Source organism: Malus domestica, chromosome 15 (assembly GCF_042453785.1).
Source record: "Malus domestica chromosome 15, GDT2T_hap1".
NCBI classification, from domain to species: domain Eukaryota; kingdom Viridiplantae; phylum Streptophyta; class Magnoliopsida; order Rosales; family Rosaceae; genus Malus; species Malus domestica.
The window spans coordinates 41430911-41437831 of NC_091675.1; the positions used below are offsets into that span (position 1 = coordinate 41430911).

The following is a 6921-nucleotide window of genomic DNA, read 5'->3' on the forward strand; positions in this document are numbered from 1 at the left end:
TATTTTAGGTCATAAAATCAACCTTTTCTAAACTTTGTTTTTAAGTAATTAATTAAGATTTGATTTGACATAAATTATTCATCCAATCCCTTTGGAGACTTTGCTAGAACTTACTATACTACAATTACCTTGCTCTCTTGCAAGTATTTTTAAGTATTTTTATCTCTACTTTTGCAAGTGGTAAAAATCCTATCAATGAGCACTCGATATGATATTCGTTTATGCGAGATATTGTGGTTGCCGGATGTTATGGTTTATTTATGAAATATTGTGAAGTATTGCACTTTCGAGATATTATTGTTTACAGTAAATATTTTCATACTATACGCAGTATGCTATGTTTGGAAACTATACTTGTTTTACAGTGAGGGGTTATAACGTTTTCGAAAAGGCTTTACAAAGTTTTATTTTTTGGCTCACTCACCCTTGTTTTTTACCCCTCCAGGTTTAAGTGGCAGAGCTTCTGTGTCGACGATGACTCTTGGCAAATGTTGGTATAGGATAGTACCTTCAATGGTATAATTCTTATCCTACTTTTATTGTACTTTACTTATGCTCTGACATTAGGTGTGAAATGGGTTCAATCCCGCTCACATGCGCACTCTTGCATTTAGGCACTTATAGGTTTAAATTTACTCACATTTTCCACATCACTACACTTTATGGCTTCGTCACCCTCCTGGTGTCGGCTAGCACAGCTCGATTCAGAGTCCAAGTGGACACTCGGATCGGGATGTGTCATATGAGTGTATATGATTGAAACACACACACACATGTATATGTCCATGAATTTGAGTACCCAAAGCAGGGCCGGCTTATAGGGTGTGGGAGGTGTGTGACCGCACAGGGCCCCAATAAACGAAGGGCTTTCAGTTGCCGAAAATTAGAGGGAGTGGAAGGCTGTGCAGATGCTAGGAAGAATGAGATGTGTAGCTTACCCACACTTATCTTTATTTTTGTTTAATTATTAATTTGTACAAAAAGGGCCTATTCAGTAAAAAATGGGTCTTCATAACCTGGAAAAATCTTAATTCATGCTCTAGCCTTAATTAATAAAAGCTTTCACCACTTTACGCTTTAGGCCTTCAAAAAAATAATTTCCTTGTGCTTGCTTTGAGCATAGAAAGGCAATAGATATTTTCCTTCTTCATATTCTTCAAAATTATGTGCTATTTTTATTTCCTTCAGAAAAGCGAACCTCAATTTATTTGCTTGCACACGACCTTCAAAATCAATGGACCAGCCCTAACCAGAAAGTAATGAAAGTTATAATACTGATACTTTTTGTAGAAACCTTCCTCTATTCAGACACTGTTAACATCATAACAAGTAATCATAAAATTTTCACATGTAGAATGAGATCACCACTGCCATTGTTCATACTTTGGGTCCAAACCCCTAATATGTACAAATTCAACATAGATTACACTATCACACAAAATACCGAAACAACCCAGCCGCTAGATTTCACCATTTTCTTTAGCAAAATCCAAAGTAGAGGCCTCAGTATCAAAATAAAATTGCGATAGCATCAGCCAAAGCAAAGCCATAATCCCCTAGCTCAGCTGTGACTTAGTACTATTTGTAAAAAAACAAATTTTAACTGCTTGTATCATCTGGTTCAGATAGCAGCTGATAGCAGCTGTTCCAGTTCCTTATCAAAGTCGTCATTGTCATTGTCACTCATCAGCTATAGTTGTTGCTGATTTACCCTTGTTAGTTGATAAAGAATTCTCTTTGGGAGTCCCACTGCCCGACCATCTTCTCCTCTACATCTCCAACCAGTTCCTTATCTTCTGCAATGTGCTTAATATCTCCAACGTCCACAACCTTGCTTGCCTCTTTAATAAGGATTCAATTTGAAAGAGGGGAAATAAAGAAACGATGAAGTGGTTGAAAAGTAAAAACTACAACAATGTCAAAAAGCAAGTGATAAACTAGCGTTGGAGAAGGGTGCAAATGGATTTATATTACAGACAAATAGTGAAATAAATTGGTGGGGATGTTAGGGGGAAAAAAGATATTCGTAATTGCTATTTTCTTGGCCTCTCCATAGTCTGTTGACATTTTCTTTAAGTGTATTCATGTCAACTTCCATTCCCTGGTATATGTGACAACAAAATGGATATTAAACACCTGAAGCTATTGCAAAGGAACTTTAAATGAACTACAATTTGTGTTATGTAAATTATGTTATCTGTTTTTTTTTTTGGTACAGAGGAGGGCAAAGCCCGGCAAGCAAAACAAAAAAGCTAGGCAAGAACAGCCCTAGGAAGGGCCCTGCCAATAGAATCAAAAGTCAGAAAATTAGTAGAAGTGGTAGGAGGAGAAACAAAAACATGAAGGCCAAGGGATAGCCCATGACTCAAGTCAACCATGTGATCAGCTAAGGCATTCTTTTCTCTATAGATATGAGTGACTTCGAATCTCCAATTTTTTTCGATGGCTTCTTTGTAGTCAATAATGAGATTGTAGAAAGGCCCATTCAAGATAACAACATCCCAAGAATCACATTCAAGGATCACATCCCTGCAACCCTCTATAGAAAGGCCCATGAAAACACCCCAAAGCTCAGCTTCCATGATGGTTCCTCTGCTTAAATTAGCAGCAAATCCCTTAATCCAATCCCCTTCAGAATTGCGAATCAAATCTCCAGCATTTATGTGACTAAATGGGTCTTTACAACTCCATATGTATTGATTTTATATCCACCAATTGGCGGGCGTATCTAATGGATTGAGATGATTTGTCTAGGAGGCTTACTAGAAGAACACTTATTGGCATCATACCAATCCCTTGCAAATTGAAAAATAAACTTCTGGGGTGGGACATGCGGTTGTTGGCCATTATTGAAGACAAAATTGTTCATCCCTTTCTAGCAATACCATAGAGTTGAAGTTAGGATAAGGTTCCAAGGTAAACCATGTATGGTAGAACAGTGTGTCCTAAGGTTTATGGCCATCCAACTTTGGAAATCAAGAGCAAAGGAATGGGTAACTTCAGGAGGGATTCCAACACCATTCCAAAAGGAAAGAGAATACCTACAAGACCTGAAAATGTGATCCATTGCTTCCTCAACAGTAGGGCAGATTGGACAACACGGGTTATTGGTAAAACCTCTTCTAGCTCTTTACGCATTGGTGAGAATTTTCCCATGACCAATAGTCCAGAGAAAAGTCACTAATTTGGGTGGGAACTTGAGTTTCTAAATGAAATTCCATTTCCAGGGAATGATATCATCATCGCCAAAGAGAGAGATAGACAGTTTTCACGGAGAAGGTTCCAGAATTGGTGAGGCTCCAAATTACCTTATCTTCCCTATGATTCGCAATTCCAACTTGTAAACTAAAAATATGTTCCACAATATTAGGAGGAAGGCAGGAGTATAACAAATCTACATTCCAACCAGAATCAGTAAGGAAGTCTTCAACAGTCCATTCAAGCATGTCATCTAAATTTACATAGCGTTCAATTGTTCAAAGTAAAATGACCTACATACATACCAAGAGATATATAAATCTTTAAAGGAGGTTTGCACGGTTGAGTCTCATAGAGATACAAAAGGCAACAAAGTCCACCCACTCTGTGTGATAAAGAGAAGTTAGTCTCGAAAACAAAACAATAAAATAACAGATAATGCAAAACCCCATCTTGGAAATTTGAATTCACCAGTTGTCCAACAAGATCTGTGGCGTCTCATATGAGATGATATGAAGCATGGAATATGAAACTTACAATAGCTCATGTGGTAAAAGGGAAGAAAGGATTCTGAAGACTGAAACACAAAGTTCATACTTAGGAAATTTTAAGCTTGTGGGAAAGAATTAGATAATCAGGCACTTGTTATGAAATTTTCCAAAAACTTAAAAACCGATTAATGGAAGAGATGGGTAACTGATTCAATGTAACACGATGTTTGGTTATTATTGTTTCATCTTGCAGCAAGGATACCACCACTACTCGAACACCTCACTGGTTCACCCCAGGATTCGTATCTTAAGTATTTCGTCAACTTGAGGTTCAATCTCCAGATTTTCTTCAGACGTAAACACAACATTTACTGTAACTCACAACACTGCTGTATTCACCAGAACAACTTTCAACGGGAGTTAAAAGCTTGCATTTACAACATTCCAGCAACAAAATTAAATTATCCACGAGTTTAATCAATTAGTAAACCAAATTCAAAGGGGCAAGAGGGTACTGATTGAATGCACATACAATGACTGCATGAAGAAGGCCAAGTTGGTAGAAGGCCGCACCTCGTAAATGTAAGAAAAATATTGAGAAAGCCATATCATCTTCATATCAGCCAAACTCGTCGATTCAGCCTGTTAACTACCCAAAACCCACATTCACCGACAACAACAAAAAGCAATGAACAAAACCCAGAAACAAACTCCATGCAACAATTTGCAGATAACCCATTAAAGAATACAACAACAGAAAGGAAAAGGTGAAATGAAAAAGGAAGCTTTACCTTAGTAAATTCATCTATCAGCTCGTCAATGTCCGGCTTGAACGAAGTGAGATCCATTGCTTTCCATTGAAATGCTCTTTTGGCCTACGAAGCAGACCATCAGGAGGGCCATATCCTCTGCTGTCATCACAACCGCATGGGCAAGACAAGGAAGGAGGATTTTACCAAGATATTACTTGGTATTAGAGGGAAGGGAAGGTTCCAACTTCCAACTAGAAAGATTTTAAAACCAATCAAGCAGAGCAAAGGTCATAGGCAAATTTAATGGAAAAACCCCAGGGGGATGGATCGATGCCAAACAAATTCGTCCTCAACAGAACAAAGGTCATAGGCAAAGAAATAGCCAAAATTTTATTGACAACATCTACCGAACAATCCTTAGTAAAATGATTGAAGGCAAATTCTTTTTTAAATCAATCCTTAGTAAAAGTTTAAGTGGATTATGGAAAAACAATTAAAATGATTTTTGCAAGAAGCGCATGATGCTTCTTTCAAAAAGCAGTTGAAGTCCTTTTGGAACCCAAACTCAATTTTACTAAAAATGTTTTCAATTATTTTAAAAGTACTTTCAAACGAACCTTTAATTCATAGGAAAACTAATGAAAATGGCTTGAAAAATTTTAGTTTTAATAAAAAACCATGTTATAAGTTTCGTTTAATGATTAGTACAAGACCCATATTAAACCATATTAAAGTAGTCCAACTAAAAGTGGCCTAACTGTAATAAATTATGATTTGTCGATTTTGCTCCTAACTTTTTAGGTTAAGTTGTTTTAAATTTGTTCAGTTCGATTTTCTTGTTAAACTCTTTTTAGCCGGGGCTGGTTGAAGGCTTTGAGAACCAGAATTTCCAATTCTTATCAATTTGAACGTGATAGTCGTTTCAACATTTGAAGTGCTGATCAAATTGAATTTGAGCGTTCGTTTTTAATGGAGTTCATCGTTGTTTTGCAGACCTTCTTATTTTTATTTGAAACATAAATATAGATCCTCATGGTATTTAGTTTATTGTTTGTATTATTTTGTTGAAATGTGAGTCATTATTCATTGCGTGTTTGAGGTAAGGTGTTTCAATTTTTATTCGTCAGTGAAGTTAATCGGTTGTTTCTCCAGAAAATAAATTTGAGATCTGCATGTTATTCAATTTCGTATTTATTTCATTGATAATTATATATGAGTTGCAGAAGGTTTGTTCTCGTTTTGAAGATACAGTTTTAGCTTTTGGTTCAGTTTTTCCAGATATAGTGTTTTTTAAATTCTTTTTTCCATAAATAGTTTTAGTTTTTGTTCACTTTTTCCAGAAACATTATTATCTTTTGGTTCATGTTTCTAGAAACAGTTTTAAGTTTTCGTTCTTTTTCCATAAACAGTTTTAGTTTTGTTCAGTTGTAGAAACAATGTTATCTTTTGGTTCTGGTTTTCCAGAAACTGTTTATGTTTTGGTTCTTTTTCCATAAACAAGTTTAGTTTTTGTTCAATTGTTCCAGAAACAGTGTTATCTTTTGGTTTGAGTTTTCCAGAAACAGTTTTATGTTTTGGTTTGTTTTTTCTATAAATAGTTATAGTTTTTGTTCAGTTGTTCCAAAAATAGTGTTAGCTTTTGGTTCGGGTTTTCCAGAAATAATTTTATGTTTTGTTATTTATTTTCCATAAACAATTTTAGTTTTTGTTTAGTTGTTCCAGTAACAGTGTTATCTTTTGGTATGGGATTTCCAGAAACAGTTCTATGTTTTGGTTCTTTTTTCCATAAACAATTTTAATTTTTGTTCAGTTGTTCCAGAAACAATGTTATTTTGTTGTTCATTTTTCAGATACTGTGTTAATGTTATATATGTTCATTTAATATTTGGGTATTGATATTTTTTTTTTGTTTTATTTTGTGTTGTATAGTTATGGAGAATGGTAAACTAGTCCAGTTTACTTATGGTGGTTTATCCGTGATTAGTTATATTTCATCAACGTGTACATTCGATCAGATTTGTGTTGATCTTTGCTCTAGGTTTAAAGGTTTGAGACTGGGTTGTTTTGTGTTGAGATATTCTTTGAGTGAAGGTTCTATTTGTATATTGGATTGTGATGCCAATGAATAACAGTTTTATGTTTTTGGTTCTTTTTTCCATAAACAGTTTTAGTTTTTGTTCAGTTTTTCCAGAAACTATGTTATCTTTTGGTTCAGTTTTTCCAGAAACAGTTTTATGTTTTTGGTTCTTTTTTCCATAAGCAGTTTTAGTTTTTGTTCAGTTTTTCTAGAAACAGTGTTATTTTGTTGTTTTTTTAGATACAATGTTATTGTTATTTATGTTCATCTAATATTTGTGTATTGATTTTTTTTTTGTTTTATTTTGTGTTGTATAGTTATGGAGAATGATAAACTAGCTCAGTTTACTTATAGTGGTTTATCCGTCATTAGTTCTATTTCATCAACATGTACATTCAATCAT

At 34.9% G+C, this 6921-nt stretch overlaps 1 pseudogene; it reads right to left on the reverse strand.

The window, feature by feature from the left end:
* Positions 1–1690: 1690 nt before the first annotated feature.
* Positions 1691–4537, reverse strand: LOC139191933 (uncharacterized; annotated as a pseudogene).
* Between the last annotated feature and the right edge of the window lie 2384 nt (positions 4538–6921).